We start from the raw sequence: 14,270 nt of genomic DNA on the forward strand, positions 1-14,270 counted from the left end.
GAAAAAAAATGGGATAGAATTATGAGTGTAATAGTGCTAGTTTTAAGATCTGATTTAGTAGGCTTGACATGGCGTATACAAGAGATGAAGATATTAACTTATAAGGAGTATGTGTTACGAATGGGGTGTATGTGACCCTTAGAGGTTAATAGTGAATTGATGCTAAGTCATTTGGTAAGAAGAGGCTTAATATGTGTATCCGAGATAATATAAAGTTGTATGAGACTCTAATTTTATGAGTTGATTTGGGTGAATAGTTAGTATTCTTTAGCTTGTAATGTGGAGAAGGCTAGATATGATTTTTTGTTTTTATTTAGTATCCATAAGAATTGGGTCAAAGGGAGTTTTATATAGATAATAATGAGTCTCCTATTATAGTTTAAATTTCCTTCAACTAAGTTAGTAATATGTGAACCTAGAAGATGAGTGTTAGCAGGCTAAAGTGGAGAGGTTAGATCATAAGATTTAGAGAAAGTGGAGGAGTACGTCAATAAGAGCAGCAAATATAGAAAGATACCTACAAGATAGAAGGAAGTTAAAGGAAGTATCTTAGAATGAGGCCCCAGTAGCAGTATGGTATCTTTAGGCATAGTATAATCAAAAAATTTAAGTATTCTTATAAATAGTGGTACTCTACCATGTGAAGCAGTGTGCTTATAGCTAAGTGTGGAGAATCAGTCTGCAGGCCTAAAGTAGTGACCTTCGAACTAAAGGGGAGATGATGAGGTAATGGACCAATGTCTCTATTGAGTTTTAAGAAGTGATGAGTTGACCAGGATGAGACATCAATGTTCTTCTATCTCTTACATTCCTCATACTTCAGCCGAGGTGATACTCTACACCTGCCTTGTGTATGAGAGCCCTCATGGCCCAAACCCATGTACTTGATGTTGATTCATGTTTATGCTCAGTTCCTAAAGTGAGAAGTGGTTACTTCCTTCATCAATCACAATCTTATTCCTCGACTCTACGAATTTCCATCCATATGTTATATGAGACATGATATAGGATTTCATGTTTTAGAGTATGCTTAGTTTTATAAATCCATGATAGGCCTTAAAAGGCTAGTGAGATCATGTAACTTTATGAATGTTCTCAGATCAGATTTCTTGAATAAGCCCTTTTAGTGATCCTTTCTTTTCAATCTTGATAGCGATGTTGATGAGAGTAGTTGAGTTATGGCAGGCAGGGGAGAGTGGGTGTTGTTCCTTATTGTGATAGTTGTGGTGTACTTATTCCACTTAAGGTTATAGACATGGAGGAAAAGTGAAATGGGTTTTTTAATATGCGATAGATAGGTAAGAGTTTATTGGTGTGCCTCTTAGTAGGAGTCAATGCAATTGCGGGTGTAGAGATGCTAAGATAGACATGAAAATTCTTAAGAGATGTTGACTTCAAAGAGGCCATAAAGTGATTAGTATAATAGGCTTGAATGAGTGGTTGTTGTTATGTGAGTAATTGCAATAGGCTAGTAATGTTCTCTTCTAAAGTTTTCAAGTAAGTGTATTGGGATGGTTATAGAACTAGGCTTGAATGTGGTATTGATGGCATATGGATGAATGCACGATGCATTAGGTGCTGCTTGATTTGGACTCGAGGTTGGTTGAATGTAATGGAAATGAGTAGTACTCTTGAGATGAAATCCTCTATAGAGGTATAGAACATGAATCTTGTGGTGTATATTAGCATGATTATTTTATGTGTATCACCTTTAGACTTTGAGTTAGGCTTGAACACAGTAAGATCATGCAGTTAGAATTATACCTTGATAAAAGTAGTCATACGTACATTTGTAGGAGTTATGAGTTTTAGCCAAGAAAGAGTTGCAATCGGTCATGTCGCTTAAGTCATAGTCGCCAGACTCTTTTATCAGGCTCATAAGCCTCTTTCCCAAAGTTATAAGAAATTTCAATGAAAATATTGGAGATTATAGCTCTCCTCTCATTTATGCTTCAGTGTCGATGTCGAAAGTAATGTTCCTATTCCTATCTTGAGCTAGTACCTTCTTAAGTTTGAGTAACTGAGTGAGTTATTGACAATCTTAAGTCTTTGAGTTCTTACATTCTATTTATGCCTTCCAATGATGATATTGATGGTAATATTCCTTTTTCCTATCTTAGAGTTAATGTTCATTCTGAGTACTTTTGAGTCCAAGTAGTTGCTTGTTTGAGTATCTGAGTATATGAGTTATCGATTATATTTGTGCCTTGAGTAAACCCTTAGCTTGGTCTTCATTCGAGGATGAATCATCCCAAGGGGGAGATATTGTTATACCCCAAAAATTTTTAAGTTGATACGAGCCATTATTCTTATGCATATAGGCCTGAGCCCAATGAATTCTAATTGTTTATTCATTTGGAGTTTGGAGTAGAAATATATAATCGTTTTATTTAAGAATTTCTGGACTAGACAATGTCACAACCCAAATTCAGGTGTGATGGCACTCGCCTAACCCACCAAGGCGAGTCAGCCTAAAAGTCTGAACAATTCAAAATAAATGAAAATAAAAGTAGAAATGCAAAGTCTAATATGATATCGATAAGGATAAGCGGAAAATAGATTCTAAACCACCCAAGCCTGGGTGTCAAATGTACAAGCCACTAGGTTTTGACAGAAATAAGAAAGTACAAGTCCAACTATTTCACTTCTCAAATAGAACTAAACATAAAATAAATGGGTGGTAAGAGTCTGCCATAGAAGACAATGCTACCTCTCACACATCCGAAGGCTCAGTCACATCCACAAAAATGCTAAGAGTAGGAGGTACCGAGCTTAGATCCTACACAAGTGTAGAAGGAGGGGTGATCACCAAAAACACGATACATAGGTAAAAGGAAACTAAATCCATAGTAAAGCAATGCAGGAACACAAGTACTCTCAACATACCAAGCGCATACCTCCACAACTACACACCTGTACTCAGGCAACCCAGTCTATATAGTTTATACAATAATTATCTCAAAAATATCAGACAATCCACAATTAGAAAGTATATATATAGGTTCTCATCACCATACTCAGCACACATATATAATCTAAATTATACACTACCCCATGATGAAATAGATGCTAATTTAATGTCAAATAATTGTGGTGCATGTTTTTCCTATGATACACATCCAGTGATCACCTCAGACCAAAACTCATGGGGGCCTCACATAGACCATGTGTCAATATCATTACAGGAAGAGACCTCAGCAATAATATCCACCAAAAAAGACCTCATCAACCGGAAGAGACCTCAACAAATCACTTCGACTAGTACAAACCTCAGTCCTAATATCCAATATCTAACTCATATCATTTACCATCCAATCACAGATAAGTATATGCACAAGTAATGAGTGAAACAGGATAAATATTTATATATAGTGTCATATAGTCCACAATCACACTATAAGTCAATATATCATAATTCATAACATTTAGACAATTACCCATATTTGAATTCCACGATCACACTTTAAATCATATAGTTCAACTCAATCCAATAACCCAATACACCCTAGTTCACTCTTATAGGAAAATACAAGATTCAACATACTTAACAAAGGTTAGAATTTGACTTGCCTTAGATACTCTAAATCACTATAATCTAATCAAATATAGACTTACAATCACATTTTGAAGCTATTGACACTAAAATCAAACAATTCGGGTAAAAAGGGTAAAAGGGTCAAAAATCCCATATCAAAAAATGAACTCAAAATCTGGATATGTTTAGATGAAAAAATTCTTCAAGTAGTAAGGAATCTAATGGTGAAAACCATTTCAAAAATGGGGTTAAAATGAGTTCACAAACTCAATTTTTGATAGAATTTTGGATTAAGCAAAAAAACCCCAAAATCTCCAATTTGAAATACAAATTTTGAAGTTAAAATTACAAATTAATCAATGGAAATCAAAGATATAAGTTGAAAATGACATACCCAGTGGATTTTCACGAAAAATCCCTTCAAAAATCACCTAAACCGAGCTTTTGAAATGATAAAAATGGTGAAATCTCGACTTAACACCGTTCAGTCGAATTTTCTTCTCTGCAAATGCAGACGACTTACGTTGCAAGCATGGAGGCAGAAGAAACAACCCTCTGTAAACGTGGCCTTATCTCCATGGATGTAGATAAAGGAACCATTACCCTCCGCGAATGCTTAGAAGGGTTTTACAAGCACCAGATAGTTGCTATCTGGCAAGTCTCAAAGTCACGAAATAGACCCTCGGAGTTTATTCGAGGATCCATGTACCCAAACCATATATGCAACCCTACTAAATTCGACATTCCTCACTCAATGGAACCAAGAAAATTCAAACTAGAGATCTCCTTGACCCAAAATCTGATAAGTCGCAACTAAACTAGTTTTGGCACTTGAAATACTAAAAATACCCTCAAAACCTCTAAAAATTATAACGAAGCCGTTTATAGCGTTAGAATCACCCTCCGAAACCATTGGAGCTATGACAAATCCAATCTGAGCACCCAAACCCCAAATTTTGACCAAATTCAAACTTGGATCAAACTTTAACTCAATTTCCAACTTCGGACCTAAAATCCACGTTTCAACTGCAAATCAAATTCTGACAATTCTCCTATACAAATTTTCACTTTCTGAAGCTGATGGAATCGACAAAATTCTATTTCGAGACTCGAAACTCCAAATGACTCCAAAACTCAAAATTTGACAACTTAAACCTTTAAAATTCATTTCTTTGGGACCAACTTTCAGACCCAACCAAAAGTGACTCGGGGAATCTAACGGGAGGGGTAAAATGATAATTTTGACCAAAATATCAAAAATGACCTTTAGGGTCATTACATCATCCACTACTAAAAATAATGTTCGTCCTCAAATATAAAGTAAGGGACATAACTGGAGTCACAGAAAGATGGGGGTAACGGGCCCACATGTCAGACTCTAACTCCCAAGTAGCTTCTCCCATGGGCCGATGCCGCCACTGAACTTCCACCGAAGCTACCTCCTTAGTCCTCAATGTCCTAGCTCCCTATCCAAAATAGCCACATGCTCCTCCTTATACGTCAGATCTGGGCTCAACTCAATCGAATCAAGGGAAATCACATGCAACTCATCTGGAAAGTAGCGTTGTAGCATCAATAAATGAAATACCGGATGTACATAGGATAGACTAAGTAGCAAGAAAAGTCTGTAGACCATCTATCCCACTCTATCTAGGATCTCAAAAGGACTAATAAACCTAGGGGTGAGCTTTTCCTTCTTCCCCACAACCTCATGAAACTCTTCAAGGGCGAGACCCTCAACCATACTTGGTCACCGACTATACTCACCAAAGAATGAATTTTTCTGAGAGAATAGATCTTTTGACGACTCTGAGCTGTCAACAACCTATCCTAAATCTACCAAAACTGCTCCATGGCCTCCTTAAGCAAATCAGTTTCTAGGTTATCCATCTCTATAGAATCAAACCATCTAATAGGTGATCTGCATCTCTAGCCATACAAGGTCTCAAAAGGAGCCATCAAGATACTGGAGTGGTAGCTGTTGTTGTAAGCAAACTCTGCTAGAAGCAAGTACTGATCCTACCGATCACCAAAATCAATCACACATGCCCGTATTATATCCTCAACTACCTGAATAGTCTTCTTTGACTATTTGTTCGTCTAAGGATAGAATGCGGTACTTAGATCCAATCAGGTACCCAACCCATGCTGCAAGGCCTCCTAGAAGTGAGATGTGAACAATGAGCCCCAATCAAATATGATGGAAACATAAACTCCATGAAGTCTAACAATATGACTAATATATAGTTGAGCCAACCTCTCCGCCATGAAATTAACCTTAATCGGAATGAACTGAGCAGCTTTGGTCAATCTATCGACCACAATCAAAATGGAATCATATCCTCCCAAATTAGTGGGCAAACCTAGCACAAAATCCATAGTGATCATCTCCCACTTACACATAGGAATGGGCATCCTCTAAAACTCACCCCTACATCTCTGGTGGTCTCACTTAACCTGCTGGCATGTCAAATTCTTTGAAACATACTCAGCAATATCCTTCTTCATATGACACCACCAATAGTGCTAACTCAAGTCGTGATACATCTTTGTTGTCCCCGGGTGAATAGAATAGTGGGTGCAATGGGCTTTCTCAAATATCAATCTGATCAAATCACCCACTTTGGGCACACAAATGCGACTCCCAATCCTCAAAATACCCTCAGAATCAAGCACTGCAACCTTAACTTTCCCTTTCGTCTCCATGTCTTGAATGAGGCACAACTTATCATTCTTAAACTGGATCTCACGGATCTGATCCATCAAAGAAGAGCAACCTTCTATAAAAGCAAGCACTCGACCCTCATCAGAAAGCTACAATTTTACCAACCCATTCGCCAATCTCGGAACATCCCTACCCAAGGGTCGCTCCTCAGCTCGAATAGCTACATGAATTTCCATACTAGAAGTCTTTCTACTCAATGCATCATCCACCACATTAGACTTTCAGTGGTGATATAGAATACTCAAGTCATAATCCTTCAGAAGCTCAATCCACCTCCTTTGTATCAAATTCAAGTCCCACTGGCTGACGATATATTTTAGACTTTGGTGATCAGTGAATATCTCACAATGGAATCCAAACAAATAATGTCGTCATAACTTCAAAACAAAGATAACCACCGCCAACTCTAAATCATGGATGGGATAGTACCTTTTATGCATCTTCAACTGCCTCAAACCATAGCTAATCACCTTCCCCTTTTGCATCAACACTCTACCTAGACCCTCTCTCGAGGCATCAAAATACATGGTGAAGTCAACACCCTCGTTAGGGAGGGTCAATACAAGCACAGTAGTCAATAATAACTTGAGTTTTAGGAAGCTCTCTTCACACTCATCGACAAATGGAATACCATATTCTTCTAAGTTAGTCAGGTCAATGGAGATGCTATAATGGAAAAGCCCTGAATGAAGGGATAATAATATCCCACCAAACCCACAAAACTGTAAATCTCTGTACCTGATGTAGACCTAATCCATCCTCGAACTGCCTTAATCTTAGACGGATCAACTCTGATATTCTAAGGCCAAACATGCTTCCAAACATATAACTATAAGTACAGTATTCACCACAAGGCATGGATGGTCAACAATAACAAGAGTCATCCTTACACAATCCATTAATTACCTGAAATAAGGCCTAGGACATGGATTATAGCAAATTAGCATGCTCGACACCCAAACCCCTCAAAAATCATACGAATCAATGTATAATTGCCTAAACATGCTTAGTCTTACTAGGGGAAAACCGTAGACTACCTAAAAGCTGACCATGCACTCTCCAACTCATAAAAGTGAAGCTTTTCCCTTTCGAACGGCCTCCAAATGCAGTCACGTTATCAACAATAGAATCACAACATTAATATAATCATTATGACACTAAAATCAACAAATTCGGAGACAAACTAATTTTGGGTTCTAAAATGGGAAAAGTGGGACCCATGTCTAAGATTCCAGCATTGACCCCAAAACTAGGTTCTAAATATCACCCCAAGTTCAAAATCAAAATTACAACACAATTCAGATTGGAAAATGATGCGAGATGAGCATGCAACTAAAACTCACAAAATTTGACTAAAAACCAAAAATGGTAGCGTCTTGATCACCTAATTCCAAAAAACAAAACCCTTCCAACCCACAAATTACACTAAAATAATTTATGTGAAAACCCCACAGTCTAGCCTCAAAAATCACTCAAAACGGATATATATTTATTAAGTTACAACCTCCACAAAATCCACAAAACACAACTCCAAAAATCACAATACAAGTGACTAAAAATGAATTCTTACCTCCAACAAAGACTACCCACAAGTTTCTGAGCTCACCACTAGATTCCTTATGAAATTATCTTGAAATTAGCCCTTTGAATTGCTTGATTTGGCCTCAAGATGATGAAGAAAACAATCTTTGAAGATTGAAGAGTGGCTGAAAATTGTTCTGGTCTTTCATTAAAATACTAGGCCAATGGCCTTCACAAACACGTCTATAGTGCTCCGCAAATGTGGAGGTCAATGACTCAAGTCTCCACGAACACGGCCAAGTCTCCACGAATGCGGAGACTAAATTCTTTGACCACCACGAACGTGGCCTTAGGCTCGCGATCGCAGAGAGAAAATGGTGTTACACCATATATCAGCAAAAGTTGAGTTTATCACTAAGTTCAAACACTTCGATGGGGTACTCGAAATTTGTTTGGAACCCCGTGCGTGCAAATGAGATATACTACTCCACCAAATTCGGCATTCCAAATTCAATGGCACAGTCAAAATTTCCATATGAGGTCCTTACGACTAAAAGTGGGTCCCACACCTAAAGACCATTTTGAGCCAAATTCCAGAATGGGCCTCGGGATTAGATTGGAAGCCTGAGGAAGTGAATGAAGGGTCATTCTAGACCAAATTCGACATTCCAGAACTAATCGCACTGTCAAAATTATCATCCAAGCACGTTCTCTAAGAATATTGACCAAAGTTAATTGCAGGCCACTAAACTCATACCTATTACCTCGGTACTTATGCCAAACATTCTGTTTTGAGGTCATTTTCCTGAAATTATGATCAAAATCAAGTTTTTAAGTTATAAAAGATCCAAAATAGGCAAAACGGGTCTAAAAACCAAACAAACGACCAATCTACCGAACAATCAGTGCTAGCAAGTCATAAATGACTTGGGGCCGCTATAGGAATGCTCTAACCGATGGAATAAATGCTTAAATTCAAAAATGACCTAAAGTATTATTACAACATCCACTACTAAATGAACTTTTGTCCGTGAAATTAAGAGTCAAGAAGTACATGAAGGCTTAAATAAGCTGGGGTACTATGCCCACATCTCATACTCGATCTCCCGGGTAGCCTACTCGATTGGACGATGCCTCCAATGGAACTTAACCATAGAAATAGATCTGAAATGTAACTGTCTGACATCTTTGGAAAAAATAAAAATTGGCTCCTTGATGTAGCTCAAATGATCATCCATGAGACTTATCTGGAACATATCGGCACAACATCGAAACATGAAAAATTGGGTGAATAGATGAAAAGGTAGGGGGCAAGGCTAACTCATATGAAACCTTGCCAACTACCCTCAATATCTCAACAGGACCAATATACCTGGGGCTAAGCCTGCCCCACCCCCAAACCTTATCACGCCCTTTATGGGCGATACATGGAGGAATACTCTATCACTAATGGAAAATCTTAACGGCTGACACCTACGATCTGCATAGCTCCGGTGTCTACTCTGAGCTGCCCGGAGCCTATCCTGGATCACCCTCACATTATCTAAGGCCTCTTGTATCAAGTTTGTGTCATGCGGCCTGGGCTTAGTAGACTTTAACCAACTAACTGGAAAAGACAATGTCTGCCATATAAGGCCTCGAATGGGACTATCTAAATACTAGAGTGGTAGCTATTGTTGTACGCAAAATCTGCCAAGGGAAAAAAACTGATCCCATTGACCCCCAAAATCCATAACACAAGCCTGCAACATATCCTTGAGAACCTGAACCATGCGCTCTGACTGACTATCAGTCTGTGGGTGAAAAGCTGTGCTAAGGTCTACACAGGTACCCAACTACTCCATAAAGGTCATCCAAAACCTATATGTGAATTGTGGGCAAGGTCTGAGATAATGGACACAGGCACACCATGAAGGCAAACCACCTCCTGAATGCAAATACGAGCTAACCTTTTCATACTGTAGGAAGTATGAATGGGAAAGAAGTGTGCTGACTTGGTCCATCGATCCAAGATGACCCAAATGCTATCAAGACCACAGAAAGTATGAGTCAAGCCCATAATAAAATCCATAATCATCCTCTCCCATTTCCACTTGGGAATGGGTAATATCTGAAGCTCGCCACCATACCTCAAATGCTCGGCCTTATCCTGCTAAAAACTCAAGCAACGCAACATATAATCCACAATATCTCTCCTCATGCCTCTCCACAAGTAGTGCTACCTCATGTCACAACACATCTTATTTGTGCCCATATGGATAGAATATTTAGAGTTATGAGCCTCGATAAGGATCATCTAAATCAAACCCCTAATTCTTGGTACATAAAGTCGACCACCGAACCTCAAAACCCTATATGAATCTAAGGTAGCTAGGCTAGCATCACCTCCTAAAACCCAATCTCAAAGTGCAACTAAATCCTCATCCTCAAACTGACGGTTGTGAATCCGGTCCAATACAGATGATCGAGCTCCCACATAAGCTAAGACACATCGCAAATCAGAAGTATATCAATTCGAATCATCCGGTTAGCTAAGGACTAAATGTCCAAAGCTAAGGGTTGCTCCACAGTTGAAAGAAAAGCTAGACTACCCATACTTACCGCCTTCCAACTCAAAGTGTCTGCTACTATATTTGCCTTGCCCAGATGGTAGAGAATAAAGAGGTCATATTCCTTTAGGAACTTAATGCAATAGCATTGCCTCGAATTAAGATCCCTCTAGATCATAATGTACTGAAGGCTTGTGTGATCAGTGTAAATCTTGAATCGAACTCCATCAGGTAGTGCCTCCAAAACTTAAGCGCAAAAACTACTACTGCCAACTCTAAATCATGAGTAGGGTAGTTGCGCTCATATAGATTAAGATGCCTCGATGCATAAGAAAACCCAGCCCTGCTACATTAATACACAACCTAAATCAATGCTGGATGTGTCACGGTAAATGGTGAATCCCTCTCCCTCAACTGGAAAAGTCAATATAGAAGAAACTCCTTGAGCTTTATAAAGCTCCTTTCACACTCCTCAAATAACACAAATGGGACATCCTAGTGAGTCAACCAAGTCAGAGGCGCCGCTATAGTAGAAAACCCCTTACCAAAATACTTATAGTACCTGCCAATCCAATGAAACTATGAATCTCAGTCACCAATATGGGCCTGGCCTAATCACGAATAACCTTAATCTTCACTGAATCCTTTGACACCATAAGCCCTAAGAATGATATGGACTTGAGACAAAACTCGCACTTTGAGAACTTGGAATAAAAACGCTGATCTCTCAAAGTCTAGAGAACTACTCTCAAATGCTACTCATGCTCCTCCCGACTCTACGAGTACACCAGATTGTCATCTGTAAAGACTATGACAAATGAGTCCAACTATAGTCTAAACACCAGGGTCATCAAATCCATGAATGCGGCAGAGGCGTTAATCAACCCAAAAGATATCCCTAGGAACTTATAGTGGCCATAACAAGTCCTTAATGTGGTCTTAGGGACGTCCACTTCCTAATCCTCAACTGTGATAGCCAAATCACAAATCAATCTTAGAAAACACCACGGCACCCTGAAGTTGGTCGAATAGGTCATCAATCCTAGGCATGGGGTAACGGTTCTTCACCATCAACTTGTTCAACTGCCTGTGTTCAATGTATATCTGCATAGTACCGTCCTTCTTCTTAACAAAAAGGACTGGGGCACCCTAATGTGATACACTAGGCCAAATGAATCCCTTATCCAAGACATCCTGAAGCTGAACACTAAGCTCCTTAAGCTCTACGGGGGGCATACGGTACGGTGAGATGGAAATAGGATGAGTACCTAGCTCTACATCAATAACAAAGTCAATATCGCAGTACGAAGGGAGGCCAGGCAGATCGGTAGGAAACACATCTGCGAACTCTCGAATGGTAGGTACTGAATCAACTATAGGACTCTTCCTACTTACATCTCTAACACAAGCCAAGTATAACAAATACCTGCAAGCCACTAACCTCCAAGGCAGAACAAAAGAGATCACCTCAACCAGCATGCGACTATAAGAGCCTTGCCACATCACCGACTAAATACCAGGCATGGCTAAGGTAACGGTCTTATCATAATAATCTAAGACCGCAGGTGATGGAATAGCCAGTCCATTCCCAGAATTAAATGAAAATCCACCATATCAAGTAAAATGAGATCATATCTAGTGTCACGGCCCTGAATAGTCACCACACAGGATCTACAGACCTGATCTATTACTAAAGAATCACATAGCGGGGTCAAAATATGCAATGGCCTAACTAATGGATCCAGACTCATACTCAGTAGAGAGGCACAATATACAATTATGTATGAATATGTAGATCCTGGATCAAATAAAATAGATGTGGGATGATGGCATAATAAAACTGTACCTATGATCAAATCATCTAAGGCATCAGCCTTAGCTCTGGCTGGAGCTACATAGAAATAGGCCTGGGCTCCTCTACCCTATACGTAGACTCTGCCTCCCTGCTGACCTCCCCGTCTACCCTACTGACCACCCCTGCGGTCCTGTCCCTAGCCTCTGCCTCTAACTGGAGGTGCTAGTGCTGGCACAGGTCTACCTGTCTATGGAGCTGGTAAGGCTAGCCTACACTGAGGGCACTCATAGGACCAATGGTATAACTCCCCACACTCATAGCACCCCTATATATGTCGGCTAAAAGATGGAGGTTGGCCATCTTTGCCTGAAGAATCCACCAGCAAACCACCTCAACCCTGACTCGGACTGGCACTAGAACTAATCTGACGGTGCTGATCACCTTTCCATTTCTGAAGAGAAGCTTGGAAGGGGCTGTTGGACTGACCGAACTAAAATCTCTGGCGAGATCTATCATAGGACCCTTGGGTTCTAAAATGGTACCTATCATGGCTATTCTCTTGCCTGGTCCTCTAATTGCTGCCCCTTTGGTCCTCACGGTGAAGCTGCTCAAGTGTGCGGTCATGGTCTACTTTCTCTAGAAATGAGCAGCCCGCTGAGACTAAAGATTGAGGCTCGATCCGTACCTAGAGCCTTAAACCCCTGATGAAGCACCAAACTCTCTTCTCCTTAGTCAGTAATATCATGGTGGCATGCCTGGAGAGCTCATGAAATTAGGCCTCGTACTCTGACACTATCATGGAGCCCTACTCTAACCATGAGAACTAATCTCAGAGCTAATCTATGACACTCCTAGGATAATTTGTGCCAAGAAGGCTTTTGAAAACTTAGCCCATGTCACCGGTGGAGACCCAGTGGGCCTGGTCTTTAGGTACGTATGCTACCACTGCTTGGTGGGACCATCTAACTAATAAGCAATGAAGTTAGCTCCCCTCAACTACACCAAACCCAAGGTATATAGCCGCGCACAGCAAGTAAGCAAACGGTCGTGGGCATCCTCACCCACAGTCCCAGAAAATCTTGGCGGTAATAGTCAAAGGAACACCACGAGCATTTTCTGCTCTCGTAGTGTCATAATGCCCTCCAAATCATTAGAATGAGTAGTTAGTAGTGGTGGCTGCTGAACAACCGATGCTTCTTATGCAGGCATGTCCTGCGGTTCTAGAGCGGCTGGAGTTGGGGCTTGCCGCATATCCCTAATGGCACCTAGTATCTGGGCGAGCATCGCCTATAGGTCTGGGGCTCCTGCTGGCTCGGGTGGTGTCTAGGATGGTCTTAGTCCTATCAACTATTGATGTCAAAGAGCTACTAGTTTCTCCACCTCCATCTTTGGAGTCTTCCCTCATTCCCGAGATGGTGCTGCAGTCCTTACACAACCCCATGGTCGGCCTCTAGCTTTGGTGCATATGCGAGCCATCTTGTAAAAGAGTGGAACTAGTGAGATTTCTAGAAACCAATAAGACACACACTGCATGACAGTGATACAACATAGACACGTTCTTAAAAATATCTTGTAGCCTCTCGACGATAAGTCACAGACATCTCTTCATCGATTCATAGAAATACTAGACATTAGCTCTGTATAAGTGAGACTGGTGAACTTGGGGCTCTGATACTTGAGATCGGTGAACTTAGGATTTGATACCAACTTATCACAACCCGATTTCTAGTATCATGATGGTAACTACTATAACCCACTAGTAGGCAAGCCGACTCATACCCTAAAATTATAAGCAATGGTATGTCAGGGTAGAACACTAACAGATCTATTTAAAATAGTAATAAAAATAATCAGAGCATACATGAATAGCGGAAGCAGCTAAATATATACAAAAATCAAAATAAATCCCTCTCAGAACCTGAAAGTCACTTGTATAGAGCTACTAGTAAAAATAGTACAAGTCTCAAAAGTGAACCACGGAACAAAGCTATCTCAAAAAGCAAAAGACAAGCAAAATGTATACACAAAAAGGGATGGGTAAATCCACGATGCAATATGCTCACCCTTTCCTCCGAACACGACCGCAACTAGCTCAAACTCAACGCCGGTAGCTAGTACTTGGACCTGCATTAGGAAAACAGATGT

This window comes from Solanum dulcamara, chromosome 2, assembly GCF_947179165.1.
Source record: "Solanum dulcamara chromosome 2, daSolDulc1.2, whole genome shotgun sequence".
Taxonomy (NCBI): domain Eukaryota; kingdom Viridiplantae; phylum Streptophyta; class Magnoliopsida; order Solanales; family Solanaceae; genus Solanum; species Solanum dulcamara.